This window comes from Anolis carolinensis, chromosome 2, assembly GCF_035594765.1.
Source record: "Anolis carolinensis isolate JA03-04 chromosome 2, rAnoCar3.1.pri, whole genome shotgun sequence".
In the NCBI taxonomy this organism is placed as follows: Eukaryota; Metazoa; Chordata; class Lepidosauria; order Squamata; family Dactyloidae; genus Anolis; species Anolis carolinensis.
This window is the reverse complement of record NC_085842.1, coordinates 251,712,699-251,733,262: the sequence shown is the minus strand read 5'-3', so window position 1 is coordinate 251,733,262 and position 20,564 is coordinate 251,712,699. Positions and strand designations below refer to the sequence as shown.

General features: G+C 40.4%; 1 protein-coding gene and 1 long non-coding RNA gene across 3 annotated transcripts in view; both read left to right on the top strand.

Annotated features, from left to right (window-relative positions):
* The first annotated feature begins 577 nt into the window (after positions 1–577).
* Positions 578–4,079, top strand: LOC134295859 (uncharacterized). The gene is made up of 2 exons (XR_010002440.1): positions 578–1,051; positions 3,616–4,079. It is a non-coding gene; the product is annotated as an uncharacterized LOC134295859 (long non-coding RNA).
* A 9,781-nt stretch (positions 4,080–13,860) lies between these two features.
* golm1 (golgi membrane protein 1) overlaps positions 13,861–20,564 on the top strand; it is a 45,002-nt gene continuing 38,298 nt past the window's right edge. The window contains exon 1 of one of the 2 annotated variants that reach the window (XM_003216517.4): positions 13,861–14,180. The gene's annotated coding sequence lies outside the window, so the exon portion shown is untranslated. The remainder of the gene's footprint in view (positions 14,181–20,564) is intronic. The other variant, XM_062972054.1, reaches the window with a different exon arrangement.

The following is a 20,564-nucleotide window of genomic DNA, read 5'->3' as shown; positions in this document are numbered from 1 at the left end:
AAAGGCAACTGGGGCCCATCCAGACAGAGCCATATCCTGGGATCTGTCTCAGTTTTACCTGAGGCGTCCAAATGATGCCTCAGGTAAAAGTGCATTAATCTGGAGATAAGATTTGCTCCAGCCTCCAGTTTAATTTGGCACCTGGAAAAATTCAGATTTTAAGATAAGGTCTGGATCTTTCCAGGTGAGGGCCCTGTAGGGATTGACACCTGGGATAGTTTTTGCAATCCTGGGGGCCAATTCCCACAGCAGTTTCGGTTCTTTGGGCTCTAAGAGCTTGAAGGAGTGGGATGGCATGTCCACCCTTCCCTCCCAGCTCCCCATTTCCTCAAAAAAACTTACCTAAGGGGCCTGTGTTATCTAACAGTGTCCATATGTTCTATGTTCCAGAATTCATTTTTTCTTTTTTGACCGCAAGGAGGTGACCTCTTTGGACATGACAGTCCAGTCAGGGATAAGAGAGGCAGACTATGTTTAGGGCACCTTTTCTAGCCCCCTCCCCATATGGGGTGAGCAGAGAGGATCCTTAATAGCACTGCTCAATTGTGGATAAAGATGCCAGACTGCTTAACTGCTTCAGACCTTGAGGTAGAATGACTAAATCCATATCCACTACCCATGTGCTAGGGGATTCCAAATTTCGCAGTCCTGCCCCCATCTCCACTTGTTGATCACCATGGCACTTTGGTTGGTATTATTATCTTTTTCTTAGAAGATGCCTATGTGTAAATTTGCTCTATGTGTGGAGATCAATGCACATCTGATCCACACACAATCTTCACAGTAAGAGCTTTGGCTTCAGTGCCTTGGTTAATCCGAAAACCAGTGGCCTCTCATGTTTGCAGCCTTCTTCTGCCTTCACATCTGTTGTAACATGTACCATTTTTGTCTGCCTGCTCCAACTCAGAGGACTTCTGATTGTGCTTGGTCCGGTTCCTCCCCTGTCACCTTGTTGTCCTGGGAGACCTCTTTGGGAGCACATGACTCTGATGGGTTCGCCTGGAGGTTCACTGGAACACCCCCCCTTACCATGCTGACAATCCATCAAAAGGTAATACATTATATGATCTAAGTGGAACAGACTTCTATCAATATAATATTTGCTCAACTGCTCTGAGCATCAGGGCTGGCCCTACCTTTGAGGAGAGTGAGGCAACAGATGCAGAAAAATAGGGAGTAGTGGAGAACCAGTCAAATAACTGTTCTGGGAATAAGCAGTTATGAAGTTTTGCTGAGGAGGAAATGAAAGGCTCCTTCAAAGAGCAAAGAAAGGAAGGATCTGATGAAAAAGCAATTAGAGTCAGAATTAGATCCATTAACATGACTATTGTTTTCCTAATGCAACAATCTTAAGGGAAGGAGGGAAATCCATGAAAGATCTAGATGTAGAAATTTCAGTTCAGTTTGTGGTTTGCAGGACCAAAAGCCTCTTGGCATCAATAAAGAATGGGAAACAGTACAGGAAGGAAAAGAAAAATTAGCTATGGAAAGCAGACAGCAACATTCCAAGTATGACTTTAAAATGGTCATTTTTTCAAACTTTGGATAAAATATAATAATTGATCTGTCACATAGCAGTTTTGCAAATATGTAATTCTATCATGATATAATTGTATTATTGATCTGATAATGTGATTATATTTAATTAAAAACCTGAACTTGCTACATCAACTCACTGCCATCTAGTGCAGTACGATATTGAATGAAGACCCAAGAATCAATCCCATCTGCTTGTGGTTATTTCAGAAGCAGTCGCTTTGGCAACTCACATCAGCCTCAGCCAGCATAAACAGTGGTGAGTCAGGAAAGGAGATACAGTCCAAGAGCAACTGGAATAGCACATATTTTCCATACCATATAGAAAGTAGAGTAATGTGATTAATGCTGTGGCTAGTGATGCAACTGGACAGCAGTTAAAAGGATGCTCAGTCATTGATGTACTCAGAGATGAAAAGAAAGTTCAGATCTGTACAACACATATTATAGGAACATGAAATGTAAAAAAAACATGAAAGAAGGTAAAGAAGGTGTTGTAAAACAAGAAACTGAGGCCCCTTCTATACTGCCATATAATCTAGATTATCAAAACAGATAATCCAAATTATCTGTTTTGAATTGGGGGTCCTTCTACACAGGCCCAAATTCCGAGAGGAACTGGGATTTTATGTAGAGTCTCACTAATCCAAGCCTCGCTTATCCAAGCCTCTGGATAATCCAAGCCATTTTTGTAGTCAATGTTTATATTGTGATATTTTGGTGCTAAATTTGTAAATACAGTAATTACAACATAACATTACTGCGTATTGAACTACTTTTTCTGTCAAATTTGTTGTATAACATCAAGTTTTGGTGCTTAAATTGTAAAATCATAACCTAATTTGATGTTTAATAGGCTTTTCCTTAATCCCTCCTTATTACCCAAGATATTCGTTTATCCAAGCTTCTGCCAGCCCGTTTAGCTTGGATAAGTGAGACTCTACTGTATTTGCTCAGGTCCTCCCACTACCAACCCACTAAATCCTCCCTCTCTTCATAGTCTCTCTACAATTCCCACCAGCTATCTAGCTAGCCAACTGATCAGGGATGTCCGGGATATAGGTATAACAAATCTGGAGATGCTTTTGTTTCTCATCCCCACTCTGGATAGTCCTCATATACATCATAGTTGTGTATGGGGAATGCCAAGAAAGGGTAGGGGAAAACCATGTTTCAGTGAACTCTACAAAAGAGATGGGGCGCAGTTAGGTTTGTCTGCTGCTGACTGGCAGAGCAGAAGGCACCTGGTCACTTTCTCTACCATCATCTTATTTGTGTATGAAACCCAGAAGAACATACAGCATGCTTGCTTTCACCAGAGGTCTTCACTGCTTGGCTGCAGTGAGTTTTTCAAACAAGGTCTCATGAAATTAGATGCAAATCTTGTTAAAAATAAGGATAACCAGTTTCCCACACCTCTTCTAAGCACTTAAAGCTCCAAAAACCTGCACAAAAGTTTGTCCCAATGACATTTAATCAAATCAGGTGGTTTGCTTTATTTCTATTCTGCCTTTTCACTTGAAATGAAATAGCAATAAAATACAGTTAACAACAACAAAATTGTAATTCAGATGCGAAATGCATGTGCTGAATAGAGATCAAACAAAAAGAGAAGCAGGCATAATAGCAGCAACCAACAGATGAAAAACCCATCTTCACTTCAAATTGGCTTCCACATCCCAAAGTGACCTGAATAAAAATGTCTTTGCCCAACTCATATGGATTCTAAAGGTGGTCTTTAATTGGTGAACTAGCTGGGCTTCCACAAAGCAAATCCAGACTTGGCTATATTATCCATTAAGCTTCGTAAGAGAGCAAGGAGGATCATAAGATAAGCTTCTCACATCTTAGACTGCATTCTGCTCTTTCTCATGGCATTTAAAAAGCATATTTTATTGGAAAACGAAGCTCTTCTATCCACTTCCATTTGGCAAGAGCAGGTAGCTTCAAATATTATTTTATCCAGAGATGAAGACATTGACAAGTGCAAATGGTTTTATGTTTTATGTGCCCCAAACTTCAATGTACTGTATTCCCTAAAGTGATATGCACACTTAATTCTCATATTCTCTCTTGCAGTCAGACCTGGAAGCTAGAAATCCCATACGGTATGAAGTTGCTGTCAGAAGGAATGCTGAAAGGCAACATTGCTGGTTGGCTGTTGTATCATATCAGGTTGTCTTGGCTGCAAAAAGAATGTAAGAAAGGCAGGCAAAAATCTCAACATATCGGAGACTTCCTCAGCTGGGAGGGCTGAGATAAAATGCTGTGTTTCCATCATATCCCCTTTATTTCTTGTACTGATATTATCCTGAAAGCCCAGGCACATGATGAATAACAGTACAGTTCAATTAATGGTTGCTGAATTTCAAAACCAGCTTTGAAAACCAATTAAACCTCAGAGAATGAGAGAACTAAACAGGATGAAAATTAAAACTGCCGTTGGTAATAATTATATATTCCTCTAAGTCTGTAACAAAATATTCAACCAACCATGTATATATCACAATGTCTGATTTAACACTGATTTTTTTCCCTCTCAACTTGCCTGGGCTGCCTTCGTTTTTCTCTACCGTCTGCATCGCATTTGGAAGAGTGTCTCCTTTGTAAATCCAAAATAAGAGAAGAGTGGAATGATACAAAGATGGAAAGAGAAAGGTTTTAGCCTTTACTTTCCAATCATTTTGGTTGTATACTGTTGCTCTGCCAGTATCCTTTTAGTCTTCATAGTTTTTGCTCATCCAAAATATATTTTTTTTACAAAATGAAGCCTATTTGTGTTATTGAGAAAAGTCCAGGAGTACACTATCTATCTTGTATGGTTTGCTATCTTGTAAGGTTTCAATAACCCATCCAACGCCACCCAATGTAATGTAGTGTTAATATATTTCTTGCACAGATTAATTCTTGAGTCAACACATATATCACAGATGAGGGGCAGTTATGGCAGGGGGATGCAAGTGGCTGGATGTGGCTCTTCCGATTTCTGGAAAAATGTGGCAGGTCATGAGCTTGTCAATATATAAACAGAAATAGTTTCACTGAGTGTTAAGTCCTCATTAGCTGAGATGGAAATGAATGCAAAAGAATAACATTACCGGCTGTTAGGAATTGTGGGAGCTGAAGTCCAAAACACCTGGAAGGCCAAAGTTTGCCCATACCTGGATTAAGTACATAGTGATAATTTAATATATTATTGACTCAAGGATACATGCAAAATTATTTTTAAAAATTAAATGTTTTGTTTCTTGTAAACAGAGATGTCGGGGAAAGCAGACTTCTCTCACAAACTTTCAGAATTTGTGCCTCCTGGTTTCAACGCGGTTGTTGTCCTGTTCTCCTTCATTCTGTTCATTCCCTTGTAAAGGACAACTGCCCTTTCCTGTTCCTGTGTAAACACTTGTGTTTTTTTCCTTATAAACAGATGACTCTTTACTGAAAGGCACCTGCACCAACCCATGGACTTTGATCCTTGCTTCTGTGCTGCTTGTTTCTTCCTGAATCTTGGGCTTTGATAGTCCTCCTCCTTCCTATTTTTATGTCTTTCCTCCTAACTCATCAATCCATCCAATCTTGTTATAGTCAACTCACATACCTGGGCTGTCTTGAATTTACCTCCACCAGATGATCCAATCCATGATTTTGTCTTATTCTCTGTATAACCACTTACAACATGACAGTTTAAAGCAGGGATGTGCAACTCTGGAAGGCTAGGAGTTTGCATTATCTAACTAGGAGACTTTGAGTGTCAGGCCTATTCCTGCAAAAATGAATAAAATCCCAATTGCTGGGCGGGGGGTACGAGATAGACGGATGGAATGATTTTTAACATGTATTTCAAAAAAGCTTATCACAGGCTTTAATTGACCCAATGAGCCTGCAAAATATAGTGGGCAAGTATCTCAGTGCACATTTTAGGGCAAACCTTTTTTTTTTTTTTAAATAAAAATGCAAAAATTATTTTTCTCTCCTAAAGCATTTATGTGACCTCTAAAAATTGTAGAAATGCCCTCTACAGCCTTAAAGTACATTTGGGGTCAATGTTGGCGATTATGAACCATAGACAGTAATATAGGAATGTGCACGTGCCTCTCTGCTGAAGAACACATCAGAGAATCTAAAACAGCTTGAGAGGAGACTATAGTGTGTGTCAAAATTTTAAGACTGCAGAATTGTCAGGATTATCACTTGCAGTTTTATTACAACAAATAAGCAATTGGAATAGAATGCTCTTGCTGGCTGTCCTTCCCCCATACTGTTTAGGAGGAAGCTATTTGAAAGAGTGTATCTCCTTATATGAATCTGTGTATGCTTTTAGGGTGCCAGTTACCATATGCCAGTTCCATTCATTTTTGAAGGGCTTTTCTGAGGCAAAAGAATAATCAGATGTAGCTACGACAGTTTCTTTCTCTGAAATATACCAGCTCCTGGTATTGTAACCATGGCTGATCCTGCTTGGCTTCCAAGATCGAGATCTTCCTGGAAAGGCTTTCTCTTGGTCCCACTGATGTCACATGTGTACTGGGTAAGGCTTTTCTGCTTTTCTTCCATCAGGAGATGAAGGCTTTTTATTATTTGAACTAGTGTTTTGTGACTAACTTCCTACAAGGGAAGATAATTTTATGGAATGAGTGTTGATGTAGGCCATGTTTTTAAATTATTTTAAACTGCTTTAAAGTACTACTGTTTCAATGTGATTGCTTCTTTGTTTATGCATTTTTTATCTTTTAAATAAGATATACTTTGTTTTAATTCACCTTGTGCGGGGCTGTAAGTCCCATCTTGGAAAAAATATGGGATCTTAAATAAATACCACTGTTAGCTAGTAACTGAGATCCCTTCCACGCAGCTGTATAAAATCCACATTGAACTTGATTATATTGCAGTGTGGATTCCGGTTCCCACCATATTTTTTCTTCTTTGGATTTATTGGGCAGATGACACTCAACTCACAGGATAATTTGGCAATGGGCAGAAAAATTAACCACTGTCGCACCTCAGGCTAGCTTCACCTTGCCGTATACACCAAACTGCACACAGGTTGAAGTCTTTTTTAGGTTATTAGAAAATAGAAGATAAAAAGTTCTTTAAAAACAAAAGTAAAGTTCCAAAATATCGTTACAAAATAAAGCCTTAAAGCATAATTCAAGAAATCACCAGAAACAAAGTCCCATTAGAGCATGACAAAGTCCCAAGATATGAACACAAGAGCTGCAAAATAATCCAGGAAAATGAGACCTTGCTTCTTGGTTGAACGAAAAGTTGTTTTGACAAAGGTTTGTCTCCAAACACATTGCTTTAATACTCTTTGCAAAGCATGAAAGCATTTATCTGGCCTCTAACCTCCCTCTTGTTTGCAATTCTCACACTCCTCCGAACCCTGAATTCCAAACAGTCAGCTCGATCTAGGGAACCTGTTTCATCAAGGTCAGCCTGCTCGTTAGTTTGCTGAGCCTCATTATCAGACTGAGAACTGTCCTCCTTTTCCAAGTCAATATGTACCTGGCTAGTTTCAGTATCAATAACATCATTCCTTGCTGTAGGAAAATGAACTTGCACTCTCTGTTCCTCATCTTCTACAACAGGAACATTTTGAACCTGATTGTGAACCTGAATCCCATCATCCTCATCAGAGTCAATCTGTGGTTCCAGCTGAGTCACAACAACCTCTGGATTTCCAAAATGTGCCCTACCCATGTTCTATACTTTCTATCAATATTATGCTTCTTTTGTGTGTGTGTGTGTGGGGGGGGGGGGGGGGAGTTAGTTCATTTAAGAGGTATGTGAGAAACAGTGTAGCATAGTGCTATGGGAAATTGACTTTTTCTTCTTCTTAGGTGATCCCTCGTTGTCCAAGTATGATTGCCTCCCAAGTGTAGTGTCTTAGCAGTAGGTATGAAGGTGATTGTAGAGCCCTATTCTTGATCCACATGTTCTTCCACACTGAGGACATCGGTTTCCAGGTGGAAAGCAGGCCGAGTCAGGGTGGCTTGACATGTCTTCCTCTTGGCATGTTTCTCCCTTTTACTCTCCATTCGTACATCTTCAAATTCTACAGCACTGCTGGTCACAGCTGACCTCCAGCTAGAGCTCTCAAAGGCCAAGGCTTCCCAGTTCTCAGTGTCTATGCCACAGTTGTTAAGGTTATCTTTAAGCCCATCTTTAAATCTCTTTTCCTGTCCACCAACATTCCGTTTTCTGTTCTTGAGTTGGGAGTATAGCAACTGCTTTGAGAGATGGTGATTGGATATTTGGACAATGTGGCCAGTCCAGCAGAGTTGATGGTGTAGAAGCATTGCTTCAATTCTAGTGGTCTTTGCTTCTTCCAACACATTGACATTTGTCCACCTGTCTTCCCAAGAGGCAATACTGATGGAATCGTTCAAGTTGTCAGAACCCTGGCAGCAGGGCACCAATAACCTTACACAGAGGCCAGTCTCTATCTAATATCTTTATTAAAGAAATATATAAAATCAATAAAAACAAGTGAAGAATATAGTTCAGAAGCAGACCTTTCAAAAGAGGTCAAATATAGTCCAAAAATGTATTGTCCAATATAAGATATTAGAGTTCAAAGTTTTAATCCACTTGACCGAAACACACACTTTGCCAAGCAATAGTGTGGGGAATTAGCAGAGTCCTAGAGTTCAATGAAGCTTGACAACAAGGCTGGAATTAAACTTGATTCTTGGCTAGATTCATAACTGGAAACAAAGGCAAAACATGAGCGTGGAGCAGGGTTCGTGGTAAAACTGCAAGGCTAGGCAAGGCTTGAAAACTTGATCCGAGAAGCAAGGAACTGGGGTACGAAGTCCACACACGATCTCTCTCCTGAAGCTGATCAATTGACTCCGCAAAGAATTCCTCGTGCCAACCACCTATATTGGGTCTCGTTTTCCCGCCAACAGAACTCTTTCCCTAGAGAACGAGAAGCGAAACCCAACTCTGTCCAGATGTGTGACTCCTTAGAATTTCCCAAGGGAAGCAAGCCTAATCAGCTTGATTTCTGGCAGCAATGCGTAAACTCCTCCGTTGAGCTTCTCTGATTCCCCTTTCTCTGGAATAAGATTCTTTTCTGGGAAACGGGGGGGAGTTCTGCCCAAGGCCTGTTTGGCTGAATTCTTGAGGACAAACATCAACATCCTGCAGGTGAAGAGACTCCGGCTCTTGCTGAACCGGCGAAAACCCCATGTTTTCCTCTTCGTCTGACACAATAGTACTAGGAACAGGACTACAAGGCCCATGAGTCATCACACATTATACCATTAAGCTAGTCTATAGGCGCACCTACACTATAAAATTAGTTGAGCCTTTGTAGTTAAAGGGACATCATTTTAATGCCATGGTTCAATGCTATGGAATTGAAAGGAGTTTCCTTTGCCTTCTTCTGAAAACTGACACAGTTGAAATCACTCTGTCATGGCTCAACGCAATGGAAGCCTGGGAATGGTGGTTTTACAAGGTATTTTGCTTTCTCTTCCCAAAAATGCTGGTACCTCACCAAATTACAATCCTCATGTTTCCATAGCATAGCATCATGGCAGTTAAAGTGCTATCAAACTGCATTAATTCTACAATGCAGATGCACTCAGTGACAGGGTATAGGTAGAGGAAGAAAACACGGGGAGGCAGAGAAGAGGAATGGAAAAAATAAGGGAATTCCCTCAGGTGAGAGAATGGCTGGTTTGCTAAGACCCTGAGTGGTAGAAGCGCCTCATATACTGTTCTCAAACATTCTGTTATAGGTTCCTCATGACCTTCTCTTAAAAGTTGAGCAACATTTCAAACATATCAAAAATAGGTTGTGTTTGTTTTAAAGAAGAGGGATTACACCTTACTTGGAAACAGGCAGCTTTCTGTTCTGTTAATTCCATGACTCCTTTTTTTCCTTCCTCCTTGTGTGCAAACAGAATCTGAATAATACCACCTCTTACTTCCTTTACACGGCTGCCATTCAGATTGTTCTTTTCGTCTGAATTTCTTACATAATATTAAGATTGACACATTCAAAATCCCTCCTTTTATTTTAATTTGAGGGACTCTGATGTCATATCTATATCGTAATCAACTTGTACATGGCAGCAATTGTAGGGAAGAAATGCAAGTTTTCTCCATGAATGCAGGGAAGCTCTTCAATTTGTTAAAATTACATTAATTTAGACTATGATCCTGTATAATTTATGTGAAAGTAAGCCCTACTTAACTGAATAGGGCTTACTCCTTCATAAATTATATAGAATTATATAGGCACTGAACTGAACAGTACTGTCAAAGATGTAAGATATAAGATAGAAAGATATTCATATGGTCACTTGGGACCAATTCCAGTCTTTGTGTCGATTATTTATGGCTTTCATTATGATATTTAGTACCTTTTTTTCCTCTTATCTCCCTCCCTGAGGGTATGAGAGTTTCTTTCTAGCTATATTGTTCGTGACTCAGAAACACAATTTTAAAGCCACTTAAAGTAAATACCAAACTTTGACGAGATCATTTTTCTGTCAACCTTCCCCAGTGTCTTGTTCCGCATTGCAGCTAACAATATTCAAAACCTTTGTGGAACGTAATGTGCCAATTCCTCGTCCAAACTACAGTTGAACAAACAACAGAACTGCCACATCACTGTAATAAAACCTGTTATCAGGAGATTTATGCCAGGAAAGAACTAGACAAAATTCCTATTCTTTTCATGGGTGAAGGTATAAATCTTCCAGAGCAATTATCCATTTGTTCCACCTGAAAAATCCATGTAATAGTTCTAGAAAGAAAAAAATGTCTAGTTATTCTGATTAAGAGCTTTGTGACAGTATTTTTTTTATTAAATCACAGTTTGGCTTGACATAAAACAGTCATTCAGTATGGATATCTACTCAGAAGAAAGACCCATTGGATAAATCCAGTTAGCCCTGCCTAGAATACACCCAATAAAATCAATGGGGTCTAATATAACAATGACTAACAAGTTCCATTCATTTCAGTGGGTCTTCTCTAGGTAGGACTGGCACTAAACATGAAAGTTTGCTGGTGAGGAAACGAGGAGACAAACATGCCTCCACTTGAAGTGCCACGACCCAATGCTACAAAATGCTGCGGTTTGTAGTTTTGGTGAGGCACCAGCACTCTTTGGCAGAGAAAGTTAAAGACCTTGTGAAACGACAATACCCAGGATCAATACAATACCCAGGATCAATACTCAATAGCACTGAGCCATGGCATTTAAAGAGGTGTCAAACTGCAATAATTCTACAGTATGGGTTCACCCATAAATCCTACACTTCCCTAGCCTGTGTGTATGTATTTGTGTGTGGAGGGGGGATTTGGGGTACGGTAGTCCCAAAGGAGACTTGTCCAACTTTTCCTGCATTTCACTTGTGTGTGTGGGGGTGGGTGAGAGAGAAAGAGAATGGCAGATTTTCAAAACTCAAAAAGAGAGAGAGAGAGAGAGAGAGAGAGAGAGAGAGAGAGAATGGCAGAGATCTTTAGGACCAAATATAGGTAGATATACTGTGAGAGGGAGACAATGGGAAGGATCTTTGGGGTTATTTATTTATTTCGTGTCAAAAGCATTGCATTATAAATAAGTTTAAAAGTGATGAAATCACAAGCAAGGAATCACAAGCAGTTAAATAGTGTTTAGACCAAAAGCGGGCAACAGCGTCCACATTGTCCGTAGCTTTAAACAACTCCTCCTCCGTGCATGAGGCAGGGCATTGTGGGCAAGCATACATATGCGGAGTTGTTTGTTCTGCTCCACAGTCACACAAGGTGGAGGATTCCTCCAGGTAGTGCCACCTTGCCAAGTTGTCTTTAGATCTGCCCACTCCGCTTCTGAGTGTGTTTAGGGACTTCCAAGTTGCCCATTCTTGGTTTGCCCCTGGAGACAGACCCTCATGGGGGGCCATCCAGTTGGGATGGCCTGGTTTAGCTGCCCAGAGGGATACACTTGCTGTGGCTGGAGGAACATCAAGAGGAGTGGTGGTTCTCATGAAGCTTTTCCTTGATTTGAGTCTAGTGGGAGGAGGCTGATAGTCATGCAGTGGATGGCTTTCGCAATGTTCGACCTTATTTCTGTCAGAGTTAGCAGCAACTTCCTGTCGCACATCAGGTTTGGGGTTAGAGATGGATAAATGACAGACAGATGGATAGATGTGTGTGTGTGTTTCTTTGTGTGTGTGAGAGAGAGGAGAATGGAAGGGGTCCTTAGGGTTTTTAGAACTGTGTGTGTGTTGAGATATAGAGAGAAAGAATAGCAGGGGTCTTTGGGGCTATAGATGGATGGATATAACATAGATGTGTGTGTGTGTGTGTGACAGAGAGAGAGAGCGAGCGAGCGAGCAAGAGACCGGTAGGGGTCCTTAGGGTCTTTAGAGCCCTATATCTATATATGTGTGTGTGTGATAGAGAAAGTCTAACAAGGGTCTTTAGGGCCATAGATAGAAGAGATATACTGTAAAGATACAGTAGAGTCTCACTTATCCATCATTCGCTTATCCAATGTTCTGGATTATCCAATGCAGTCTGCCTTTTAGTAGTCAGTGTTTTTGTAGTCAATGTTTTCAATACATTGTGATGTTTTGGTACTAAATTTGTAAATACAGTAATTACTACATAGCATTCCACAAAAATCAACATCGACACTGAAATACAACACCGCCTGAGCTCTGCGAGTGCAGCATTTCTCAGAATGAAGCAGAGAGTATTTGATGATCGGGACATCCGTAGAGATACCAAGGTGCTTGTTTATAAAGCCATTGTCCTCCCAACCCTGCTCTATGCCTGCAAAATGTGGATGGTCTACAGACGTCACACTCAACTCCTGGAGCGTTTCCATCAGCTTTGCCTCAGAAAAATCCTGCAAATCTCTTGGGAAGACAGGCGGACAAATGTCAGTGTGCTTGAGGAAGCACATACCACCAGCATTGAAGTGATGCTCCTACGCCATCAACTCTGCTGGACTGGCCACGTTGTTCGAATGCCCGATCACCGTCTCCAAAAGCAGTTACTCTACTTTAAACTCAAGAACGGGAAACGTAATGTTGGTGGGCAGGAAAAGAGATTTAAAGATGGGCTTAAAGCCAACCTTAAAAACTGTGGCATAGACACTGAGAACTGGGAAGCCCTGGCCCTTGAGCGCTCTAATTGGAGGTCAGCTGTGACCAGCAGTGCTGTGGAATTCGAAGAGGCACGAATGGAGGGCTAAAGGGAGAAACGTGCCAAGAGGAAGCAGCTTCAAGCCAACCCTGACCGGGATCGCCTTCCACCTGGAAACCGATGTCCTCACTGCGGGAGAACATGCAGATCAATAATAGGTCTCTTCAGCCATCTACGGATCCATCCCCAAGACGGAAGACAATCATCCTCGAACTACGAGGGATTGCCTAAGTAAGTACAGTAGAGTCTCACTTATCCAAGCCTCGCTTATCCAAGCTTCTGGATTATCCAAGCCATTTTTGTAGTCAATGTTTTCAATATATCATGATATTTTGGTGCTAAATTCGTAAATACAGTAATTACAACATAACATTACTGCGTATTGAACTACTTTTTCTGTCAAATTTGTTGTATAACATGATGTTTTGGTGCTTAATTTGTAAACTCATAACCTAATTTGATGTTTAATAGGCTTTTCCTTAATCCCTCCTTATTATCCAAGATATTTGCTTATCCAAGCTTCTGCCGGCCCGTTTAGCTTGGATAAGTGAGATTCAACTGTACATAGCATTACTGCATATTGAACTACTTTTTCTGTCAAATTTGTTGTTAAACATGTTTTGGTACTTAATTTGTTTAAGATGTTTAATAGGCTTTTCCTTAATCTCTTCTTATTATCCAACATATTCGCTTATCCAACGTTCTGGTGGCCCGTTTATGTTGGATAAGTGAGACTCTACTGTATGTATGTGTGGGAGAGATAATGGGAGGCAGGCCCATAGCCAGGATTTTGATTTTTTTTTTTTTGGGAGGGTGGGCTGAGTCTTAAGTGAGAAAGTATCCACCCAGGCAAAACTTTTGTATCATTATCCCAATAGCCTCATGCATATGGGATATACTGTATTGAGCATGGTGAGCAGATCATGATATGAATAAGCATAACAGTTTAAATAATAAATGTTATTTATTTACTTTCATTAACAAAATGTTTAGTAAGACCTTCATTAACAAAATGTTTAGTAAGGCTGAAGCCCCTCAAGCCCCCCCCCCCCCATGCCTGATGGGAGGGAACTTTAGGCACAGATATAAATAGATAGACATAAAGACAGACAGGTGTGTGTATGAAGGGAGAGAGTGGGGAGAATGGCAGGCCCCTTTGCTGCCTCTCCCCTCAGGCCCTTCTGCGTGTCCCTCCATCCTCCACTCAACCTTCCTCCTCCTTCTCCTTGGGCCGCACTTCCTGCTGCGCTGCCCGCAGTGCCTCCTGCTGAGGCTTAGGCTGGGCTCTCTCCTCTCTCTCTCCTCAGCCAGTCAGAGCCTGAAAGAGGAGGAGAAGCCGAAGGAGAGGGCGGGGAAGGCGCCGGTTGACTGAGCGAACGAGCGAACGAGAGAGCGAGCGACCCTCAGAGGGAAGGCGGCCCCGTCCATCCGCCCTCTCCTCACCTTCGTGGTGGGTGTGCTTCGGAGGAGCGGGGCCTGGCCGCGGCGCTGAGGTGAGTGCCTTTCTCCCGCAAACCTCCTTCCCTTCCCCCCGCCTCTTGAGAGACAGAGAAAGCCCTCAGGAGAAGCAGTCTTGGCAGGTCTCTCTATGGAGGGGACTCGCCTGTCAGTTCAATGGCAGCCCCATAGGGGAGTATAGAGGAGCCTTGCCACTTGACTATATCTCCCACAAGGACTCACCAGAGCTGGCCCTGCTAGGACCAGGCAGGATTTGCTGCCTTTTGGGCAGGCCTGGGCAAACTTGGGCCCTCCAGGTATTTTGGACTACAACTCCCACAATTCCTAACAGCCGGTAGGCTGTTAGGAATTGTGGGAGTTGAAGTCCAAAATACCTGGAGGGCCCAAGTTTGCCCAGGCCTGCTATAGGATCTTTAGATACATGTGCGTGAATGGCAGAGGATGAGAGATGGAAAAGAGGAAGGGGTCTTTAGGCTCCTTGATACACACATATATATTTGCACTGTGAGAGAGGGATCCTTTAAGACCCATATGTATAGGTAGGTACAGTAGGCCAAAAGTCACAAAGGGATTTCAGTACAGTAGAGTCTCACTTATCCAAGCCTCGCTTATCCAACGTTCTGGATTATCCAACGCATTTTTGTAGTCAATATTTTCAATATATCATGATATTTTGGTGCTAAATTTGTAAATACAGTAATTACTACGTAGCATTACTGTCAAATTTGTTGTATAACATGATGTTTTGATGCTTAATTTGTAAAATCCTAACCTAATTTGATGTTTAATAGGCTTTTCCTTAATCCCTCCTTATTATCCAAGATATTCGCTTATCCAAGCTTCTGCCGGCCCTTTTAGCTTGGATAAGTGAGACTCTACTGTATTTAATTCTTTTTTTGTGGGAATTGCTGTGAGGGTTTCCAGACAAGAAACAATCAGGGCCAGCTAATTGCCTCCCAACAAAGGATTCCCCCAGGCAGGAAGCAGCCAAGCTTTGAAGTTGCGAGGTTATTCAGTGCTAATCAAGGTGATCAGTTGCAACATTCACACTTACCCCAAACAGACAAGAGTTCTTTCTCCCACCTGTATAGCCATGGCTGTATGGTCACGTTCCAGAAGCATTCTCTCCTGACGTTTCGCCCACATCTATGGCAGGCATCCTCAGAGATTGTGAGGTTTGATGAAAAGTAGGCAGGTGGAGTGTATATATCTGTGGAATGTCCAGAATGGGAGGAAGAACTCTTACTTTGAGGCAAATGTGAATGTTGAAATTGATCGCCCTGATTAGCACTGAATAGTGTTGCAGCTTCAAAACTTGATTGCTTCCTGCCTGGGGGCATCTTTTCTTGGGAGGTGTTAACTAACCCTGGTTGTTTCTTGTCTGGAATTCCCTGTTTTCAGAGTGCTGTTCTTTATTTACTGACCTGATTTTAGAGTTTTTAAATACTGTTAGCCAGATTTTATTCATTTTCATGGCTGAAGAGAGGTGAGGCAGGGAAGGAATCTTTTTCTGAATCCCACCGCTGCCACCAATTGAAGAGCTACTGAGGTGAGGCAGGGAAGGAATCTTTTTCTGAATCCCACCGCTGCCACCAATTGAAGAGGACTGAGGTGACAGGGATGGAATCCTTTTGATCCCACCGCTGCCCCCAATTGAAGAGAGCCCAATTTGTGGTACTCAACTCAGGCAGGGGAAATCTTTGTCTTTAAATCCCACTGCTGCCTCCAATTCAGGAGATGTGTGCACGTGTGAGAGGGAGGGATGGAGGATGTGTGAATGTATGACAGGGATGATTTAGTGGATAAGGAAGGATAACGGAACTGATTGGGTTTAAATGAGTAAAGATGGTAACTTATATAGGAAAGTACGGTAACTTATATAGATAGGTACGGTAACTGCCACCAACGTGAGGTAACAGGCTTACAGAGAGGCAAGGAGACTTATCTTTATGAACAATAACAAAATTCAAGTTTATTTTTGGTACATAAGCGTATGGTTTCAATCAGTAAACGTTCCGGATCTTAAGTTACAATGTAGTCTTTCTTGAATGGATATTTCTTAAATAACTTCTCTTCAACACAGTATACTAAACTCCCCTGGTCAGCTTATATTCCCAGCCTTTCCCCTGAGTGACCATAAGCTGCCGTCCTTAGCTGATTTCCCCAGCTCCTAATCTTTCCAAAACCTAACCGCAACTGTCCTTTTTTAAACCCTCACAGCAACTCAACTTTTTTAAAAGGGAATCTGCTCCAACTGTCATCTTAGCCACGCCCCTTTTCTCCCAAGGGAAGCTGTGTTACCATGGCAACCTACCAAATGCTGCTTCCAGCTAGTTTCCATGCTAGGCTTTTCCCTGCTAATATACAACTCTTTTTCCTCTTTAACAAACAAACAAATAAAATCATATCAACAATCTCTGTTTTACACATAACTTCTCTACAATGGCTTTTTCCCATACATTACCGTCAAACATAAAATTGTCATTAAAAGGAGTAAAACCATATAAAATTCTCAGGAAGATAAAATATAAAGTAACATTTTTGCATTTAAGTCAGCACAGTTATATTTTTAAATGTAACTTTAGCCATATCTATCTATTTATCTATCTATCTAGTTAACACTTCTGTGATGCTTGTCTTGCTGTCTGTGCCCCTGTTCAGAGAATTTCACCTCACTTTCTGTCATTGTGATAATTGAATTTTGAAAAAAATGGATTGTTGTGGAAACAAGGATTGGTGATGAAGCTTCAGTTGAAACACCTTTTACCAATAATAACTTCCAGAAATGTCCCTTCCTAGGAGTAGATGTCTTTCACTTCCTGTTGTCTCACCCTATTCTTATCTATGAGTAGTTTGTAAGTTCGATATTTGTAACTCGGGGATTGCCTATATATAACTTTTTTCTGTTGGTGGTACTGAAAATAGTATGTGTCTTATAATCAATGAGATTTTAGAATCAATGAAGTATGATATATAATATATATACATGTGTGTGAGAGGAGAGTGAGAAGTGACTGGTATTTAGGCTTGCGCTTGTGTGTGTGTGTGTGCGCATCTCTGTCTCTGTGTGTTTTCATGTCTGTGAGAAAAAGAGAGAGAGACAGCAAGTGGCAGGGGTCTTCCAGTTGCCAGGGGGAAAGAACCCAGTGTTCACTTATTTCATGCTCCTCTTTAAGTTTAAGAGAGCATCTTCTTTTATCTGCCTCTTTCCTCTCAGGCTTACTACAGTAGAGTCACTTATCCAAGCTAAACGGGCCGGCAGAAGCTTGGATAAGCGAATATCTTGGATAATAAGGAGGGATTAAGGAAAAGCTTATTAAACATCAAATTAGGTTATGATTTTACAAATTAAGCACCAAAACATCATGTTTTACAACAAATTTGACAGAAAATGCAGTTCAGTACGCAGTAATGTTCTGTTGTAATTACTGTATTTACAAATTTAGCACCAAAATATCACGATATATTGAAAACATCGACTACAAAAATGGCTTGGATAATCCAGAAACTTGGATAAGCGAGGCTTGGATAAGTGAGACTCTACTGTATCTGCAACCCATTTTCAACCCTTTTCATTATCTTAATGGGAAGGAAAGAATCTGGGGAGAGACATTGGGGTCTCTCCCATTCAAGTCTGCAAGCTCTGGTTTCTTTCCTGTCTCTGAACTTGATTCATTTAAATTTAAAAATGAAAGACAGAAAGGAAGGGAGTAAGGAAGGCAGAAAGGAAAAGGCAGTAGACAGGCCTTGGCTTGAGAACTTTGCTTGAAGTTGGAATCTGACATTTCTCAGAACAGATGTGGATTTTGACTGGAGATGTTTCATTTTCCAACCATCAAGACCCACAACTCGCCTGAGAAATGAATTATGAAACTAGCGTTGAGGTGAATAGGGCTTGTGGTATCTCAGATTTTACTTAAGGAGTGTGTGTGTGTGTGTGTTATCAGGAGAAACTCTCCTGGTGAGCATGTTCATGTTTGCCCTGTTTGTGTTGCCAATAACTCCAACCCATTTACACAAACATGGTTTAATAGGATTGAGGGCATAGGTTGAAAATAAGAGCCTGTGGTTTCCTTAATTTATTTTTTTAAAAACCTTTATCTATGATATGAATGGTATCTACCCAGCATTTAAGAACTTGCCACACATTCATATTAGTGATATTTTGAAGGTACTACCCTGTTTCCCCGAAAATAAGACATCCCCAGAAAATAAGACCTAGTAGAGGTTTTGCTGAATTGCTAAATATAAGGCCTCCCCTGAAAGTAAGACCTAGCAAAGGTTTTGTTTGGAAGCATGCCCGCCAAACAGAACACCAGAGCATGCAGGATCGGTAAATGTACGTACCATAGAGTGTTGTACATGGAAATATTGGTAGTAACAAGAAATTCTTGATAGGATTCACAGTTTGTCTGGTAATACTGGTTTGTGATGACAACTACTGTACAGTATATAATAAATGTTCATGTTTTTGTTCAACAATAAATGTGAATTTTTCTTCATGGAAAAATAAGACATCCCCTGAAAATAAGACCTAGTGCATCTTTGGGAGCAAAAATTAATATAAGACACTGTCTTATTTTCGGGGAAACACGGTAAAATGTTTTGTTGACTATGGCATTTTAGTATGGCAGCCTCATGTAGCTGAGTGCATACATACCTTAAAGGGGCCAGATCCTATATTGGATAAAAGCTTTCGTGGAATGCCACTCACCTCAGAAGAAGTAAGAAATCTGCATGATTTTAAACAGACTTAACAGGATTGCCCATCGTGGAAATCAATGCTATTATGATCTTGTGGGCTGCAATATTACATCCTTTTTGGATCCTTTGGAGGAATTTTAGAAAAAAATGTTTTATAATATTTGCCAGACAGGTGCCAATATTAAGTGATATCTGTGGTCTGGTTAGTTGGAAAATTGCGTTATTCTGCAGTTCTATACTGAGGTTTGATCATATGTATACAGTTTTATTATTTCCACATTTATGTTTTATGTACATTATGTTTATTTTCTCTCTCTCCTGTTCATGCAAATAACAGCACGTAAGAATGGTTTCATCAAATTTGTATGCCTGGTTATGATGTCTTTTAAATTGGTTAAATTTGAATTTCATTAAGATGTATGACTTTTGTTTGTAACAGAATGACAATGAAACTGTAGAATGTTCTATAGCATATTCAAGGAAGCATTGCTTATGTTCAATATGGTGCAGGATTATAGCTGATCTGTTAGGATTCTACAAAGGCTTGAATCAAATAAGTTAAAGGAAGTTCACAGCAAGAAAGTTTCCTCCCTTGCCCCTCAGACTTTTCAGTAAGTCTTTTGGTGTAGTGCAGAAAAAGAAACTTTCTCTGCTTGAAAGTCTTTTAACTAAATTATTTTAGGATCCAGATGAAAGAGGTTATTGTTTGAGTGTTTGTTTTGCGTTCTGCATGAATTAGATACTGCATATCTGAAATTACATTTTTGTTTCTGAAGCAGCTTCCCCAACCTGGTGGAATAGAAATCTAGAGTTTTACTCCAACTTTTGTGGCATCAAATTGGGGGACACAGTTAACATTAAAAGTTGTGAGAATAGAGAAGTAATGGTCTGGCCTGGATTGTTGGGAAAGAGGAAGAAAGATCTTGGAGAAACAGTGAAGGCAATTGAAAGGAAATAGACTTTAAAATGTTGAAGCAAGGGGTGTACAAAACAGTGCTCTTAATTCTCAATGTAGTTGCATGGAGTTGAGGGGACATTCTCAGGCATTGTAGTTTATGAAGCTGTACCACAGCTTCCCAAGATTGAATTGTTTGATTTTACTTATAAAAATAAGAGCAACACATCTCTAATGAAGCAACTAGCCCTCCTAGGCAGCATCTTTGAAAAAATATTTGAAAAAGATCATATCAAAAGCAAAAGCTTTTTATCTCTTTCAATATTCTCATCATCTTGGTTCTCCATTTAGTCTGAGTGTTATCCTCTCATCATTATGTTATAAATGTCACTTATTAACTTTCCACATAGAGTATAGTTTATGAAAAGAGACCTGAATGTTAAAGCAAGTAATGGCTACCTCTGACTAGTAGTTACTCATTTTAAGGATGATTTTATGTGCACCTTTGCAGTAGGAGATCAAGATTTTTGAGCTAAGGAAAAAAAATGTTAAAAATGGCACTGATAAAATATGAAATGTAATTAAATGGTACACATTTCCAGTGCGAAAATGTTTTCCAAAGGTACTGAGAAAAGAAAAATATAAATAGATTAAAATAAAATAGGCTATGTAAATATGACACATCCTGTGACAAACTGTTTTGTTGCAACAGATCCCTCGTAGTATATATAATGATTAATTACAATTAAATATATGAGCCCCTGGTGGCGCAGTGGGTTACACCCTTCTGCCAGCAAGACTGCTGACCGAAATGTTGGTG